The sequence below is a fragment of the Coregonus clupeaformis genome, unplaced genomic scaffold (genome assembly GCF_020615455.1).
Source record: "Coregonus clupeaformis isolate EN_2021a unplaced genomic scaffold, ASM2061545v1 scaf0500, whole genome shotgun sequence".
Taxonomy (NCBI): Eukaryota; Metazoa; Chordata; class Actinopteri; order Salmoniformes; family Salmonidae; genus Coregonus; species Coregonus clupeaformis.
Genome location: NW_025533955.1, coordinates 256,941 through 276,224, shown reverse-complemented (window position 1 = coordinate 276,224; position 19,284 = coordinate 256,941). Strand labels below are relative to the sequence as shown.

At 45.6% G+C, this 19,284-nt stretch overlaps 1 long non-coding RNA gene across 1 annotated transcript; it reads left to right on the top strand.

The window, feature by feature from the left end:
• The first annotated feature begins 969 nt into the window (after positions 1-969).
• On the top strand, positions 970-17,292 carry LOC121559452. The gene is made up of 3 exons (XR_005998773.1): positions 970-1,037; positions 13,584-13,643; positions 17,231-17,292. It is a non-coding gene; the product is annotated as an uncharacterized LOC121559452 (long non-coding RNA).
• The last annotated feature ends 1,992 nt before the right edge of the window (positions 17,293-19,284 follow it).

Below are 19,284 nucleotides of genomic sequence, written 5' to 3'. Positions count from 1 at the left end.
TGCCCCTGACTCTTGCCTCCTGCTCCTGGCCCCCGCCCTCTCTGCTCTTCGCCCTCTTTCTCCCTGCCCTACCCTCTCTCCCCCTTGCCCTCCCTTTCTCCTGGCCCTGCTGCTGTCCCTGCCTAGCCTCTTGCTCCTCCCCCCCCCCGTGTCTCTGGCCTAGCCCTGCTCTGCTGGCCCTCTGCTCTGGCCCTCGCCCTGGCCTGGCTCTGCTCTGGCCCTGGCCCTAGCCTAGCTCTCCCAGCCCTCCTGCTCTGTCTTTTGGCCCCCGCCCTGCCTGCTCTGGCCGCCTCCCTCTCTCCTCTCCTTTGCCTAGCCTGGCTGCTCGCCTTTGTCTGTTGCCTGCCTAGCCCTAACTCTAACCCCCAGCCTAACCCTAACCCTAACTCTAACCCCAACCCTAACTCTAACCTAACCCCTAACTCCTACCCCTAACCTAACCCCAACCCTAACCCTAACTCTAACCCCCCAACCCTAACTCTAACTCTAACCCCTCACACTCTAACCTCTCACTATCACTCCTTGGGATTTGGATATTGTGTTTCTCTTCAAATCTTTCCAAAGTAGTTCTTCATTGCACCACTTCTTCTTAGATTGTACAATGGGTTAGGGTTAATGGATTAGGGTTAATTTGTTAGGGTTGATTGGTTACGTTAATGAGTTAAGGTTTGGGTTAATGGTTTAGGGTTAACAGGTTGATGGGTTAATGGTTAGGGTTAATGGGTTAGGGTTAACAGGTTGATGGGTTAATGGTTAGGGTTTATGGGTTAGGGTTAACAGGTTGATGGGTTAATGGTTAGGGTTAATAGGTTGATGGGTTAATGGGTTAGTGTTAATGGTGTTACACTACATTAAGATTCCTATTTCTGTTGCTTTATCACTCAATCGTTTAATAACACCAAACACAGTAACACACAGTTTTATATAATGTAGGAGTCTAATGTTTCAATGTGGTTTTCTCCATCCCAGATCATTTCCAGGACCAGATGAAGAGAGAGTTATCGTACAGAGAGGAGCGGGTGCAGCAACTACAGATGGTCAGAACACCTACTAATATACAGTTATGGAATTATATATGAAGAGTTTATTTCCAAAATGTTATATCCACCAATCTTTCACATTTGTGTTTTTTCATCAGAAATGAATGCTAGTGGGTAGCTTTGTGTGTAAAATATTGTATAGCGTTTTGGAATGTAAGTGTTCAATATATTATAGAAGCTACTATTGCACAACATGACCCTACCACACCTCTGACCCTGACCCTACCACACCTCTAACCCTGACCCTACCACACCTCTGACCCTACCACACCTCTAACCCTGACCCTACCACACCTCTGACCCTAACCCTACCACACCTCTGACCCTAACCCTACCACACCTCTGACCCTACCACACCTCTGACCCTAACCCTACCACACCTCTAACCCTGATCCTACCACACCTGACCCTAACCCTACCACTCCTCTGACCCTAACCCTACCACACCTCTGACCCTGACCCTACCACACCTCTAACCCTGACCCTACCACTCCTCTGACCCTAACCCTACCACACCTCTGACCCTGACCCTACCACACCTCTAACCCTGATCCTACCACACCTGACCCTAACCCTACCACTCCTCTGACCCTAACCCTACCACACCTCTGACCCTGACCCTACCACACCTCTAACCCTGACCCTACCACTCCTCTGACCCTAACCCTACCACACGTCTGACCCTAACCCTACCACACCTCTAACCCTAACCCTACCACACCTCTAACCCTAACCCTACCACACCTCTAACCCTGACCCTACCACACCTGACCCTACCACACCTCTGACCCTAACCCTACCACACCTCTAACCCTGACCCTACCACACCTCTGACCCTAACCCTACCACACCTCTAACCCTGACCCTACCACACCTCTAACCCTAACCCTACCACACCTCTAACCCTAACCCTACCACACCTCTAACCCTGACCCTACCACACCTGACCCTACCACACCTCTGACCCTAACCCTACCACACCTCTGACCCTAACCCTACCACACCTCTAACCCTGACCCTACCACACCTCTGACCCTAACCCTACCACACCTCTGACCCTAACCCTACCACACCTCTGACCCTGACCCTACCACACCTCTAACCCTAACCCTACCACACCTAACCCTGACCCTACCACACCTGACCCTAACCCTACCACACCTCTGACCCTAACCCTACCACACCTCTGACCCTGACCCTACCACACCTCTGACCCTGACCCTACCACACCTCTGACCCTGACCCTACCACACCTCTGACCCTAACCCTACCACACCTCTAACCATGACCCTACCACACCTCTGACCCTGACCCTACCACACCTCTGACCCTGACCCTACCACACCTCTGACCCTAACCCTACCACACCTCTGACCCTAACCCTACCACACCTCTGACCCTAACCCTACCACACCTCTGACCCTAACCCTACCACACCTCTGACCCTAACCCTACCACACCTCTGACCCTAACCCTACCACACCTCTAACCCTACCACACCTCTGATCCTAAACCTACCACACCTCTGACCCTAACCCCTCTGAAAAATATAATGAAGATTATAATTATATTCTACTAATATAAGAACAATATAATAATAGAAAACTTTTTTTAAAACAATATTCTCGTTGTTCCACCCTATAGTTCATCATGTTTGAGAAATATATCAAACATGCATAACATCCCTTTCAATGCTGGGAAATTAATCTGTAGTCTAGGAGTTTACAAGTGGAACATTTGGGTATCAATCACACAGTGCATTTGTTTCCCAGTTAAATCAAATCAAATGTTATTGGTCACATACACATATTTAGCAGATGTTATTGCGGGTGTAGCGAAATGCTTGTGTTCCTAGCTCCAACAGTGCATTAATATCTAACAATTCACAACAATACACACAAATCTAAATGTAAAAGAATGGAATTAAGAAATATATAAATATTAAGATGACCAATGTCAGAGTGGCATAGACTAAAATACAGTAGAATAGAATACAGTAAATACAGTGGGGAAAAAATGTATTTAGTCAGCCACCAATTGTGCAAGTTCTCCCACTTAAAAAGATGAGAGAGGCCTGTAGTTTTCATCATAGGTACACGTCAACTATGACAGACAAATTGAGAAGAAAAAAATCCAGAAAATCACATTGTAGGATTTTTTATGAATTTATTTGCAAATTATGGTGGAAAATAAGTATTTGGTCACCTACAAACAAGCAAGATTTCTGGCTCTCACAGACCTGTAACTTCTTCTTTAAGAGGCTCCTCTGTCCTCCACTCGTTACCTGTATTAATGGCACCTGTTTGAACTTGTTATCAGTATAAAAGACACCTGTCCACAACCTCAAACAGTCACACTCCAAACTCCACTATGGCCAAGACCAAAGAGCTGTCAAAGGACACCAGAAACAAAATTGTAGACCTGCACCAGGCTGGGAAGACTGAATCTGCAATAGGTAAGCAGCTTGGTTTGAAGAAATCAACTGTGGGAGCAATTATTAGGAAATGGAAGACATACAAGACCACTGATAATCTCCCTCGATCTGGGGCTCCACGCAAGATCTCACCCCGTGGGGTCAAAATGATCACAAGAACGGTGAGCAAAAATCCCAGAACCACACGGGGGGACCTAGTGAATGACCTGCAGAGAGCTGGGACCAAAGTAACAAAGCCTACCATCAGTAACACACTATGCCGCCAGGGACTCAAATCCTGCAGTGCCAGACGTGTCCCCCTGCTTAAGCCAGTACATGTCCAGGCCCGTCTGAAGTTTGCTAGAGTGCATTTGGATGATCCAGAAGAGGATTGGGAGAATGTCATATGGTCAGATGAAACCAAAATATAACTTTATGGTAAAAACTCAACTCATTGTGTTTGGAGGACAAAAAATGCCGAATTGCATCCAAAGAACACCATACCTACTGTGAAGCATGGGGGTGGAAACATCATACTTTGGGGCTGTATTTCTGCAAAGGGACCAGGACGACTGATCCGTGTAAAGGAAAGAATGAATGGGGCCATGTATCGTGAGATTTTGAGTGAAAACCTCCTTCCATCAGCAAGGGCATTGAAGATGAAACGTGGCTGGGTCTTTCAGCATGACAATGATCCCAAACACACCGCCTGGGCAACGAAGGAGTGGCTTCGTAAGAAGCATTTCAAGGTCCTGGAGTGGCCTAGCCAGTCTCCAGATCTCAACCCCATAGAAAATCTTTGGAGGGAGTTGAAAGTCCGTGTTGCCCAGCGACAGCCCCAAAACATCACTGCTCTGCATGGAGGAATGGGCCAAAATACCAGCAACAGTGTGTGAAAACCTTGTGAAGACTTACAGAACATGTTTGACCTGTGTCATTGCCAACAAAGGGTATATAACAAAGTATTGAGAAACTTTTCTTATTGACCAAATACTTATTTTCCACCATAATTTGCAAATAAATTCATTAAAAATCCTACAATGTGATTTTCTGGATTTTTTTCCCTCATTTTGTCTGTCATAGTTGACGTGTACCTATGATGAAAATTACAGGCCTCTCATCTTTTTAAGTGGGAGAACTTGCACAATTGGTGGCTGACTAAATACTTTTTCCCCCCACTGTATGTATAAAATTAGTAAAGCAGTATGTAAACATTATTAAAGTGACCAGTGTTCCATTATTAAAGTGGCCAGTGATTCCATGTCTATGAATATAGGGCAGCATCCTCTAAGGTGCAGGGTTGAATAACCAGGTGGTAGCCGGCTAGTGATGGCTATTTAACAGTCTGATGGCCTTGAGGTAGAAGCTGTTTTTCAGTCTCTCGGTCCCAGCTTTGATGCACCTGTACTGACCTCGCCTTCTGGATGATAGCGGGGTGAACAGGCCGTGGCTAGGGTGGTTGATGTCCTTAATGATCTTTTTGGCCTTCCTGTGACATCGGGTGCTGTAGGTGTCCTGGAGGGCTGGTAGTTTGCCCCCGGTGATGCGTTGGGCAGACCGCACCACCCTCTGGAGAGCCCTGTGGTTGCGGGCGGTGCAGTTGCCGTACCAGGCGGTGATACAGCCCGACAGGATGCTCTCAATTGTGCATCTGTAAAAGTTTGTGAGGGTTTTAGGTGCCAAGCCACATTTCTTCAGCCTCCTGAGGTTGAAAAGGCGCTGTTGCGCCTTTTTCACAACACTGTCTGTGTGGGTGGACCATTTCAGATTGTCAGTGATGTGTACGCCGAGGAACTTGAAGCTTTCCACCTTCTCCACTGCGGTCCTGTCGATGTGGATAGGGGGGTGCACCCTCTACTGTTTCCTGAAGTCCACGATCATCTCCTTTGTTTTGTTGACATTGATTGAGAGGTTATTTTCCTGGCACCACACTCCCAGAGCCCTCACCTCCTCCCTGTAGGCGGTCTCGACATTGTTGGTAATCAAGCCTACTACTGTCGTGTCATCTGCAAACTTGATGATTGAGTTGGAGGCGTGCTTGGCCACGCAGTCATGGGTGAACAGGGAGTACAGGAGGGGGCTGAGCACGCACCATTGTGGGGCCCCAGTGTTGAGGATCAGCGAAGTGGAGGTGTTGTTTCCTACCTTCACCACATTTACATTTACGTCATTTAGCAGACGCTCTTATCCAGAGCGACTTACAAATAGGTGCATTCACCTTATAGCCAGTGGGATAACCACTTTACAATGTTTTTTTTTTTTTTTTAATGTTTTTTATTGGAGTAAAGGGGTGGGGGTAGAAGTATTACTTTATCCTATCCCAGGTATTCCTTAAAGAGGTGGGGTTTCAAATGTCTCCGGAAGGTGGTGAGTGACTCCGCTGTCCTGGCATCGTGAGGAAGCTTGTTCCACCATTGGGGTGCCAGAGCAGCGAACAGTTTTGACTGGGCAGAGCGGGAACTATGCTTCCGCAGAGGTAGGGGAGCCAGCAGGCCAGAGGTGGATGAACGCAGTGCCCTCGTTTGGGTGTAGGGACTGATCAGAGCCTGAATGTACGGAGGTGCTGTTCCCCTCACAGCTCCGTAGGCAAGCACCATGGTCTTGTAGCAGATGCGAGCTTCAACTGGAAACCAGTGGAGTGTGCGGAGGAGCGGGGTGACGTGAGAGAACTTGGGAAGGTTGAACACCAGACGGGCTGCGGCATTCTGGATGAGTTGTAGGGGTTTAATGGCACAGGCAGGGAGCCCAGCCAACAGCGAGTTGCAGTAATCCAGACGGGAGATGACAAGTGCCTGGATTAGGACCTGTGCCGCTTCCTGTGTAAGGCAGGGTCGTACTCTCCGAATGTTGTAGAGCATGAACCTACAGGATCGGGTCACCGCCTTGATGTTAGCGGAGAACGACAGGGTGTTGTCCAGGGTCACGCCAAGGCTCTTCGCACTCTGGGAGGAGGACACAACGGAGTTGTCAACCGTGATGGCGAGATCATGGAACGGGCAGTCCTTCCCCGGGAGGAAGAGCAGCTCCGTCTTGCCGAGGTTCAGCTTGAGGTGGTGATCCGTCATCCATACTGATATGTCTGCCAGACATGCAGAGATGCGATTCGCCACCTGGTTATCAGAAGGGGGAAAGGAGAAGATTAGTTGTGTGTCGTCAGCGTAGCAATGATAGGAGAGGCCATGTGAGGATATGACAGAGCCAAGTGACCTGGCCCGTCAGGAAGTCCAGGACCCAGTTGCACAGGGCGGGGTTCAGACCCAGGGCCCTGAGCTTAATGATGAGCTTGGAGGGTACTATGGTGTTGAATGCTGAGCTATAGTCAATGAACAGCATTCTTACATAGGTATTCCTCTTGTCCAGATTGGATAGGGCAGTGTGATGGCAATTGCATCGTCTGTGGATCTATTGGGCCGGTAAGCAAATTGAAGTTGGTCTAGGGTGTCAGGTAAGGTGGAGGTGATATGATCCTTAACTAGCTTCTCAAAGCACTTCATGATGACAGAAGTGAATGCTATGGGGCGATAGTCATTTAGTTCAGTTACCTTTGCCTTCTTGGGTACAGGAACAATGGTGGACATATTGAAGCAAGTGGGGACAGCAGACTGGGATAGGGAGAGATTTAATATGTCCGTAAACCCTCCAGCCAGCTGGTCTGCGCATGCTCTGAGGATGCGGCTAGGGATGCCGTCTGGGCCAGCAGCCTTCGAGAGTTAACACGCTTAAATGTCTTACTCACTTTGGCCACGGAGAACGAGAGCCCACAGTCCTTGGGAATGGGCCGCGTCGGTGGCACTGTGTTATCCTCAAAGCGGGCGAAGAAGGTGTTTAGCTTGTCTGGGAGCAAGACGTCGGTGTCCGCGACGTGGCTGGTTTTCCCTTTGTAGTCTGTGATTGTCTGTAAACCCTGCCACATACAGTTGAAGTCTGAAGTTTACATACACCTTAGTCAAATCACAATTCCTGACATTTAATCCTAGTAAAAATTCCCTGTCTTAGGTCAGTTAGGATCACCACTTTATTTTAAGAATGTGAAATGTCAGAATAATAGTAGAGAGAATGATTTATTTCAGCTTTTATTTCTTTCATCACATTCCTAGTGGGTCAGAAGTTTACATACACTCAATTAGTATTGGTAGCATTGCCTTTAAATTGTTTAACTTGGGTCAAATGTTTTGGGTAGCCTTCCACAAGCTTCCCACAATAAGTTGGGTGAATTTTGGCCCATTCCTCCTGACAGAGCTGGTGTAACTGAGTCAGGTTTATAGGCCTCCTTGCTCGCACACGCTTTTTCAGTTCTGCCCACACATTTTCTATAGGATTGAGGTCAGGGCTTTGTGATGGCCACTCCAATACCTTGACTTTGTTGTCCTTAAGCCATTTTGCCACAACTTTGGAAGTATGCTTGGGGTCATTGTCCATTTGGAAGACCCATTTGCGACCAAGCTTTAACTTCCTGACTGATGTCTTGAGACGTTGCTTCAATATATCCACATAATTTTCCTTCCTCATGATGCCATCTATTTTGTGAAATGCACCAGTCCCTCCTGCAGCAAAGCACCCCCACAGCATGATGCTGCCACCCCCGTGCTTCACGGTTGGGATGGTGTTCTTCGGCTTGCAAGCATCCGCCTTTTTCCTCCAAACATAACGATGGTCATTATGGCCAAACAATTCTATTTTTGTTTCATCAGACCAGAGGACAGTTCTCCAAAAAGTACGATCTTTGTCCCCATGTGCAGCTGCAAACCGTAGTCTGCCATTTTTATGGTGGTTTTGGAGCAGTGGCTTCTTCCTTGCTGAGCGGCCTTTCAGGTTATATCGATATAGGACTCGTTTTACTGTGGATATAGATACTTTTGTACCTGTTTCCTCCAGCATCTTCACAAGGTCCTTTGTTGTTGTTCTGGGATTGTTTGCACCAAAGTATGTTCATCTCTAGGAGACAGAATGCGTCTCCTTCCTGAGCGGTATGATGGCTGCGTGGTCCCATGGTGTTTATACTTGCGTACTATTGTTGGTACAGATGAACGTGGTACCTTCAGGCGTTTGGAAATTGCTCCCAAGGATGAACCAGACTTGTGGAGGTCTACAATTATTTTTCTGAGGTCTTGGCTGATTTATTTTGATTTTCCCCATGATGTCAAGCAAAGAGGCACTGAGTGTGAAGGTAGGCCTTGAAATACATCCACAGGTACACCTCCAATTGACTCAAATGATGTCAATTAGCCTATCAGAAGCTTCTAAAGCCATGACATCATTTTCTGGAATTTTCCAAGCTGTTTAAAGGCACAGTCAACTTAGTGTATGTAAACTTCTGACCCACTGGAATTGCGATACAGTTAATTATAAGTGAAATAATATGTCTGTAAACAATTGTTGGAAAAACGACTTGTGTCATGCACAAAGTAGATGTCCTAACCAACTTGCCAAAATGATAGTTTGTTAACAAGAAATTTGTTGAGTGGTTGAAAAATGAGTTTTAATGACTCCAACCTAAGTGTATGTAAACTTCCGACTACAACTGTACGTCTCGTGTCTTAACGGTTGAATTGTGACTCCACTTTGTCTCTGTACTGACGTTTTGCCTGTTTGATTGCCTTAAGGATGGAATAATTACACTGTTTGTATTCGACCACATTCCCAGTCACGTTGCCATGGTTAAATACGGTGTTTCGCGCTTTCAGTTCTGCGCTAATGCTAATGCTAATGCTGCCGTCTATCCAAGGTTTCTGGTTTGGGGAGGTTTTAATAGTCACAGTGGGACCAACATCCCTTATACACTTCCTGATGAACTCAGTCACCGTGTCCGTGTATACATCAATGTTATTCTCAGAGGCTCCCGGAACATATCCCAGTCCGCGTGATCAAAACAATCTTGAAGCATGGATTCTGATTGGTCAGACCAGCGTTGAATAGACTTTAGATATACATTGCCTTCAGAAAGTATTTACACCCCTTGACTTTTTCCACATTTTGTTGTGTTACAGCCTGAATTTGAAATGGATTAAATTTAGATTTTGTGTCACTGGCCTACACACAATACCCCATAATGTTAAAGTGGAATTGTGTTTTATTTTTTTTTACAAATTATTTAAAAATGAAAAGTTGAAACGTCTTGAGTCAATAAGTATTCAACCCCTTTGTTATGGCAAACCTAAATAAGTTCCGGAGTAAAAATTTGCTTAACAAGTGACATAGTAAGTTGCATGGACTCACTGTGTGTGATAAGTGTTTAACATGATTTTTGAATGAATACCTCATCTCTGTACCTCAGACATACAGATAATTGTAAGGTCCCTCAGTTGAGCAGTGAATTTAAAACACAGATTCAACCTGGGAAGTTTTGCCTCGCGAAGAAGGGCACCTGTTGATAGATGGATGAAGTTATTAATGACACTTTGGATGGTGTATCAATACACCCAGTCACTACAAAGATACAGGCGTTCTTCCTAACTCAGTTGCAGGAGAGGAAGGAAACCACTCAGAGATTTCACCATGAGGCCAATGGTGACTTTAAAACAGTTACAGAGTTCAATGGCTGTGATAGGAGAAAACTGAGGATGGATCAACAACATTGTAGTTACTGCATAATGCTAACTAAATGACAATGAAAAGAAGGAAGCCTGTACAGAATAAAAATATTCCAAAACATGCATCCTGTTTGCAATTAGGCACTAAAGTAAAACTGCAAAAACATTGGCTAGGAAATTAACTTAATGTCCTGAATACAAAGCCTTATGTTTGGGAAAAAATCCAACACAACACATCACTGAGTACCACTCTTCATATTTTCAAGCATGGTGGTGTCTGCATCATGTTATGGGTATGCTTGTCATCGGCAAGGACTGGAGAGTTTTTTTGATAAAAATAAACAGAATAGAGCTATGCACAAGCAAAATCCTAGAGGAAAACCTGGTGTTTACAAAGAAGACAGTGAATGTTCATGAGTGGCCTAGTTACAGTTGACTTAAAATTGGCTTGAATATCTATGGCAAGACTTGAAAATGGCTGTCTAGCAAAGATCAACAAACAACTTGACAGAGCTTGAAGAATTTTTTAAAGAATAATGTGCAAATATTGTACAATCCAGGTGTGCACAGATCTTAGATACTGACCCAGAAAGACTCACAGCTGGAATCGCTGACAAAGGGGATTGACTCAGAGGTGTGAATATTTATGTAAATTAGATATTTCATTGTCAATAAATTTGCTAAAAATATCAAAAAATTTGGTTTTCACTTTGTCATTATGGGGTTGTGTGTGTAGATGGGTGAGACATATATATTTAATAAATTGTTGAATTCAGGCTGTAACAGCAAAATGTGGAATAAGTCAAAGGCTATGAATACTTTCTGAAGGCACTGTACGTGTTAGATATAGCCGTGTCAGATATAGCCGTGATATAGCCGTGTCAGATGTAGCCGTGTCAGATGTAGCCGTGTCAGATGTAGCCGTGTCAGATGTAGCCGTGTCAGATGTAGCCGTGATATAGCCGTGTCAGATGTAGCCGTGTCAGATGTAGCCGTGTCAGATGTAGCCGTGATATAGCCGTGTCAGATGTAGCCGTGTCAGATGTAGCCGTGATATAGCCGTGTCAGATGTAGCCGTGTCCAGATGTAGCCGTGTCAGATGTAGCCGTGATGTAGCCGTGTCGATATAGCCGTGTCAATATAGCCGTGATGTAGCCGTGTCAGATGTAGCCGTGTCAGATGTAGCCGTGTCAGATGTAGCCGTGATGTAGCCGTGTCAGATGTAGCCGTGATGTAGCCGTGTCAGATGTAGCCGTGTCAGATGTAGCCGTGATGTAGCCGTGTCAGATGTAGCCGTGTCAGATGTAGCCGTGTCAGATGTAGCCGTGTCAGATGTAGCCGTGATGTAGCCGTGTCAGATGTAGCCGTGATGTAGCCGTGTCAGATGTAGCCGTGTCAGATGTAGCCGTGATGTAGCCGTGTCAGATGTAGCCGTGTCAGATGTAGCCGTGATGTAGCCGTGTCAGATGTAGCCGTGTCAGATGTAGCCGTGTCAGATGTAGCCGTGTCAGATGTAGCCGTGATGTAGCCGTGTCAGATGTAGCCGTGTCAGATGTAGCCGTGATGTAGCCGTGTTAGATGTAGCCGTGTCAGATGTAGCCGTGTCAGATGTAGCCGTGTCAGATGTAGCCGTGATGTAGCCGTGTCAGATGTAGCCGTGATGTAGCCGTGTCAGATGTAGCCGTGTCAGATGTAGCCGTGATGTATCCGTGTCAGATGTAGCCGTGATGTAGCCGTGTCAGATGTAGCCGTGTCAGATGTAGCCGTGATGTAGCCGTGTCAGATGTAGCCGTGATATAGCCGTGTCAGATGTAGCCGTGTCAGATGTAGCCGTGTCAGATGTAGCCGTGTCAGATGTAGCCGTGATGTAGCCGTGATATAGCCGTGATATAGCCGTGATGTAGCCGTGATGTAGCCGTGTCAGATATAGCCGTGTCAGATGTAGCCGTGTCAGATGTAGCCGTGATATAGCCGTGATATAGCCGTGATGTAGCTGTGTCAGATGTAGCCGTGTCAGATGTAGCCGTGTCAGATGTAGCCGTGTCAGATGTAGCCGTGTCAGATGTAGCCGTGTCAGATGTAGCCGTGTCAGATGTAGCCGTGATGTAGCCGTGATGTAGCCGTGATATAGCCGTGATGTAGCCGTGTCAGATGTAGCCGTGTCAGATGTAGCCGTGTCAGATGTAGCCGTGTCAGATGTAGCCGTGATGTAGCCGTGATGTAGCCGTGTATGTAGCCGTGATGTAGCCGTGATGTAGCCGTGTCAGATGTAGCCGTGTCAGATGTAGCCGTGTCAGATGTAGCCGTGTCAGATGTAGCCGTGATGTAGCCGTGATATAGCCGTGATGTAGCCGTGATATAGCCGTGTCAGATGTAGCCGTGTCAGATGTAGCCGTGTCAGATGTAGCCGTGTCAGATGTAGCCGTGATGTAGCCGTGATATAGCCGTGATGTAGCCGTGATGTAGCCGTGTCAGATGTAGCCGTGTCAGATGTAGCCGTGATATAGCCGTGATATAGCCGTGATGTAGCCGTGTCAGATGTAGCCGTGTCAGATGTAGCCGTGTCAGATGTAGCCGTGATGTAGCCGTGTCAGATGTAGCCGTGTCAGATGTAGCCGTGTCAGATGTAGCCGTGTCAGATGTAGCCGTGTCAGATGTAGCCGTGTCAGATGTAGCCGTGTCAGATGTAGCCGTGTCAGATGTAGCCGTGTCAGATGTAGCCGTGATGTAGCCGTGATGTAGCCGTGTCAGATGTAGCCGTGTCAGATGTAGCCGTGTCAGATGTAGCCGTGTCAGATGTAGCCGTGTCAGATGTAGCCGTGATGTAGCCGTGATGTAGCCGTGATATAGCCGTGATGTAGCCGTGTCAGATGTAGCCGTGTCAGATGTAGCCGTGATATAGCCGTGTCAGATGTAGCCGTGTCAGATGTAGCCGTGTCAGATGTAGCCGTGTCAGATGTAGCCGTGTCAGATGTAGCCGTGTCAGATGTAGCCGTGTCAGATGTAGCCGTGATATAGCCGTGTCAGATGTAGCCGTGTCAGATGTAGCCGTGTCAGATGTAGCCGTGATGTAGCCGTGATGTAGCCGTGATATAGCCGTGATATAGCCGTGTCAGATGTAGCCGTGTCAGATGTAGCCGTGTCAGATGTAGCCGTGATGTAGCCGTGATATAGCCGTGATGTAGCCGTGTCAGATGTAGCCGTGTCAGATGTAGCCGTGTCAGATGTAGCCGTGTCAGATGTAGCCGTGATGTAGCCGTGATGTAGCCGTGATGTAGCCGTGATATAGCCGTGATGTAGCCGTGTCAGTCTCTCCAGAACCATGCAGACAGGCTGTGTTTGACTTTACTCCATATGTCACGAGTCACATGATGGAGAGAATGTGTCTGTTATGATTGATCTGATTGAGAGGAGCAGATGTCTAACGGGTTAGAGTCTGACATGATGGAACCCCATAAAGCATGATGTTGTGTTATGAGTATTTTGGATCCTATTTTAAAGTGAGGGGAGGTACAATGAATTACAATTTGTTTGCAAATCAAATGTGTAAAAGAAATGTAACTACACTGGACTAATGTATGTTTTTGCTCTATTCTTCAGATTCCATCCAGAAACAACATCCGGAAAGAAAAGATCACATCACATCTTAACAGCTAAATGGTAAGTAACTTCTTGATGGTTTCTGTAAATGTTTTGTAAAGGCATTGATGAAGATTGTTGTGGAGGTGTTTAAAAACAGCTAAATAAATATAAATCCAACATGTATATTATTTAATCAAAATGAAACCAATTAATGACATTGTTACTGGAAGAACCTGGTGCTGGAGCTTTGCTAGCATGTTGCAAATGTATGAAAGGTTATACAGTGCATTCGAAAAGTATTCAGACCCCTTGACTTTTTCCACATTTTGTTACGTTACAGCCTTATTCTAAACATTTATTTTTAATATCAATCTACACACAATAGCCCATAATAACAAAGCAAAAACAGGTATTTAGAAATATCACATTTACATAAGTGTTCAGACCCTTTACTCAGTACTTTGTTGAAGCACCTTTGGCAGCGATTACAGCCTTGAGTCTTCTTGGGTATGACGCTACAAGCTTGGCACACCTGTAATTGGGGAGTTTCTCCCATTCCTCTCTGCAGATCCTCTCAAGCTCTCTCAGTGTCAGCAATGCAGATAGTCCGGGTAGCCATTTGATTAGATGTTCAGGAGTCTTATGGCTTGGGGGTAGAACCTGTTTAGAAGCCTCTTGGACCTAGATTTGGCGCTCCGGTACCACTTGCCGTGCGATAGCAGAGAGAACAGTCTATGACTTGGGTGGCTGGAGTCTGACAATTTTATAGGGCCTTCCTCTGACATCGCCTGGTATAGAGGTCCTGGATGGCAGGAATCTTGGCCCCAGTGATGCACTACCCTCTGTAGTGCCTTACGGTCGGAGGCCGAGCAGTTGCCATACCAGGCGGTGATGCAACCAGTCTGGATGCTCTCGATGGTGCAGCTGTAGAACCTTTTGAGGATCTGAGGACACATGCCAAATCTTTTCAATCTCCTGAGGGGGAATAGGCTTTGTCGTGCCCTCTTCACAACTGTCTTGGTGTGTTTGGACCATGATAGTTTGTTGGTGATGTGGACAGCAAGGAACTTGAAGCTCTCACCCTGTTCCACTACAGCCCCGTCGATGAGAATGGGGGCGTGCTCAGTCCTCTTTTTTTTTCCTGTAGTCCACAATCATCTCCTTTGTCTTGATCATGTTAAGAGATAGGTTGTGATCCTGGCACCACATGGCAAGGTCTCTGACCTCCTCCCTATAGGCTGTCTCATCGTTGTCTGTGATCAGGCCTACCATTGTTGTGTCGTCGGCAAACTTAATGATGGTGTTTGAGTCGTGTCTGGCCATGCAGTCATGGGTGAACAGGGAGTACAGGAGGGGACTGAGCACACACCCATGAGGGGCCCCCGTGTTGAGGATCAGCGTGGCAGATGTGTTGTTACCTACCCTTACCACCTGGGGGCGGCCCGTCAGGAAGTCCAGGATCCAGTTGCAGAGGGAGGTGTTTAGTCCCAGTGTCCTTAGCTTAGTGATGAGCTTTGAGGGCACTATGGTGTTGAACGCTGAGCTGTAGTCAATGAATAGCATTCTCACGTAGGTGTTCCTCTTGTCCAGGTGGGAAAGGGCAGTGTGGAGTGCAATAGAGATTGCATAATCTGTGGATCTGTTGGGGTGGTATGCAAATTGGAGTGGGTCTAGGGTTTCTGGGATAATGGTGTTGATGTGAGCCATGACCAGCCTTTCAAAGCACTTCATGGCTACAGACGTGAGTGCTACGGGTCGGTAGTCATTTAGGCAGGTTATCTTAGTGTTCTTGGGCACAGGGACTAAGGTGGTCTGCTTGAAACATGTTGGTATTACAGACTCAGTAAGGGACATGTTGAAAATGTCAGTGAAGACACTTGCCAGTTGGTCAGCACATGCTCGGAGTACACATCCTGGTAATCCGTCTGGCCCTGCGGCCTTGTGAACGTTGACCTGCTTAAAAGTCTTCCTCACATCGGCTACGCAGAGCATGATCACATAGTCATCCGGAACAGCTGGTGCTCTCATGCATGCTTCAGTGTTGCTTGCCTCGAAGCGAGCATAGAAGTGATTTAGCTCGTCTGGTAGGCTTGTGTCACTGGGCAGCTCGTGGCTGTGCTTCCCTTTGTAGTCTGTAATAGTTTTCAAACCCTGCCACATCCGACGAGCGTCAGAGCCGGTGTAGTACGATTCAATCTTAGTCCTCTATTGACTCTTTGCCTGTTTAATGGTTCGTCGGTGGGCATAGCGGGATTTCTTATAAGCTTTTATGCACCAGCTGTTTACAAATATACACAGACCGCCACCCCTTGTCTTACCGGAGTCAGCCGTTCTATCCTGCCGATGTAGCGTATAGCCTGCTAGCTGTATGCTATCCATGTCGTCGTTCTGCCACGACTCTGTGAAACATAAGATATTACAGTTTTTAATGTCCCGTTGGTAGGATAACCGTGATCTTAGGTCGTCCAATTTATTTTCAAACGATTGAACATTGGCTAATAGGATTGATGGAAGAGGCAGTTTACTCGCTCGCCGTCGGATCTTTACAAGGCACCCCGGCCTACGTCCACGATATCGCGGTCTCTTTCTCATGCGAATGACGGGGATTTGGGCCTTGTCGGGTGTCCGTAGAATATCCTTTGCTTCTGACTCGTTGAAGAAAAAATATTTGTCCAATACGAGGTGAGTAATCGCTGTCCTGATATCCAGAAGCTCTTTTTGGTCATAAGAGACGGTGGCAGAAACATTATGTACAGAATAAATTACAAATAACGCGAAAAAACACACATAATAGTACAATTGGTTAGAGGGCTGTAAAACGGCAGCCATCTTCTCCTGACGCCATTCTTGAACTAATGTGCCTTTTACTGAGGAGAGGCTTCGTCTGGCCACTCTACCATAAAGGCCTGATTGGTGGAGTGCTGCAGAGATGGTTGTCCTTCTGGAAGGTTCTCCCATCTCCACAGAGGAACTCTAGAGCTCTGTCAGAGTGACCATCGGGTTCTTGGTCACCTCCCTGACCAAGGCCCTTCTCCCCCGATTGCTTAGTTTGACCAGACGGCCAGCTCTAGGAAGAGTCTTGGTGGTTCCAAACGTCTTCCATTTAAGAATGATGGAGGCCACTGTGTTCTTGGGGACCTTCAATTTATTTGGTACCCTTCCCTAGATCTGTGCCTCGACACAATCCTGTCTCCGAGTTCTATTCCTTCAACCTTATGGGTTGGTTTTTGCTCTGAGATGCACTGTCAACTGTGGGTCCTTATATAGACAGGTGTGTGCCTTTCCAAATAATGTCCAATCAATAGAATTTACCACTGGTGGACTCTAATCAAGTTGTAGAAACATCTCAAGGATGATCAATGGAAACAGGATGCACCTGAGCTCAATTTCAAGGCTAATAGCAAAGGAACTGAATACTTATGGAATTAAGGTATTTCTGTTTTTTATTTTTAATACATTTGCACACATTTCTAAAAACCTGTTTTCACTTTGTCATTATGGGGTATTGTGTGTAGATTGATTAGGAAAACAAATTATTTAATAAATTTTAGAATAATGTTGTAACATAACAAAATGTGGAAAAGGTCTGAATACTTTCCGAATGCACTGTATAGTACTATACTAAACATGTTCTAATATTATAGTAATGAGGTCATACCTTCCAGGGAACTTGGAAGACATTCCGGAACATCTGAAGGAGAAACTAAGGTCCTATGAACCTCAGGAGTAAAATAACCTAAACAGGACTAAAACAGATAAGTGACCTCGTCCCCCAGCCAACCCTGGACCGTTAACCTTGGACAGATAACACTGGACAGTCTCTGATATGGAGCATCATAGAGCATTATCATGGAGCGTCGATGAAACGGAGACAGACTTTGTCCATCCAGGTCTAAACTGAGACAACAGTGAAATACTACTGTGTCTAACAGTATGCATTATTGTCCTAAACTGACCCATCATCCATGGAGGAGATCTTTGGTGGTGTTCCAATACAATATGATTGAACTCTTAACTGATAATGTACCTGTACTGTGAAACCACATGTTTGTTTCTCTCTCTCTCAATCGGACTACCATTCATTACTGACTACATTACTGACTACCATTCATTACTGACTACATTACTGACTATGATCCTGATCATGACAACATGTCACATATCAAAGGAGGAAGACAGATGCATCAACAGAGAACAATAAAAACAGCAGCTCATCCTATTTATATTTATTTTTATTAACTTGAATTTATTCAGGGTAGCCCAATTCAGACCAGGGTCTCATTCCCAATGGTGTCCTGAGTACAAACATTTTCTCACAAACAGGAAGAAAAATTAACATTACAAATAAAATAATAAATATAACCACACTTCCTGTAATGGATGAATTGTCATTAATACAAAATCTATTATATTATTATTACAAACTGTTAATGCAAATGTATTTAAATATATGTTCTTGTAGTTTCTCTACTATTTATGTTGACAAATAAAAAGTCTATACAATAATTAAACACTTTCTGTTGATTGAATTTTTATTCATAATTGTTTACAATACTTTTGTGTTACTTTTGTGAGAAGATATACTTTTTAGTTTATTACTGTTCCATCAATAAGCAGCCTCAAAATCTATATTTCAGGTAAAAGGCATAGCTAAAAGTAGAAATTCATTATTTGGTCAATTGTTTTGCTTTAGTCTTCAGTGAAGGAGGAAGGATGGCTTTTAATAATGATCAGAAACTATTCTGATAATGTGGCTAGCCAAAGATTGTCTATTGTATTAACAAGATCAACATGTGACCGCTCTAACAATGGAAATGCATGTCAAAGATGGAAGGCAGGCGGGAGGAGGAGAGATCAGGTGGGATCATTCTAGCCAATGAGAGGGCAGATACGCATGTGAACAACAGGCCATAGAGAGAGATAGAGGACTCTTTGTATTCTATGCCTTTATGGTGTCTGTGACAGCGTGGGCAGAGCTACTGAGGCATCTCCATTTTAAAGTAGTCAAAATGTCTTCTTCAGCTGATGGCTCCCAACTCATAGGAATCCCCGCCCAGTTGACTACTTTAAAATGGTGGAAGCCCTCTATGGTAATGTCCATGCTAAAACGGGTTATATGCCATTGTCTCGTATCTCGCATAGGGTAATAAGATATATCAAAGTCTGGCTACAATGGGCTGCCATAACGTTCAAAAATATTAGCCAGGTGATATCATCTGCTGAACCCCAATTCTGCTTCAAAACTGTCTGAAATAATCTAAAACAATAAAAAGTCAATAATGTTTGTTTTTTGGTGAGGATGTCCTAGCTAGATGTAAAATGGGTTGACTAAGGAATATTGTGCTGAGGTACGTTTGCTCCCATTTGGTGGGTGTGGCGGAGTGTGGCTTGAAGCGATGAGTGACATATTTAAAGGGCAGTGGCCATGCTGACAGCGTTCCCCAACCCGTCCCCGTTTTTCAACTAGTCGTTCAGTACAGCACCATTTCCGTTCAATTGAACGTAAAAACGTATGCAGCTAACTGGTTGTAGTTATACATGTGCCATGTTCAACTAGTTAGCAAGTCGGACATTTCAGAGTTTCCTAGTTCCGACTAACACGTGAACGCGGCATAAACTCTCCTCTCGGTAGGGCGGCTGGTAGCCTAAAGGTTAAGAGAGTTGGGCCAGTAACCGAAAGGTCGCTGGTTTGAACCCCCGAGCCGGCAAGGTGGAGAAA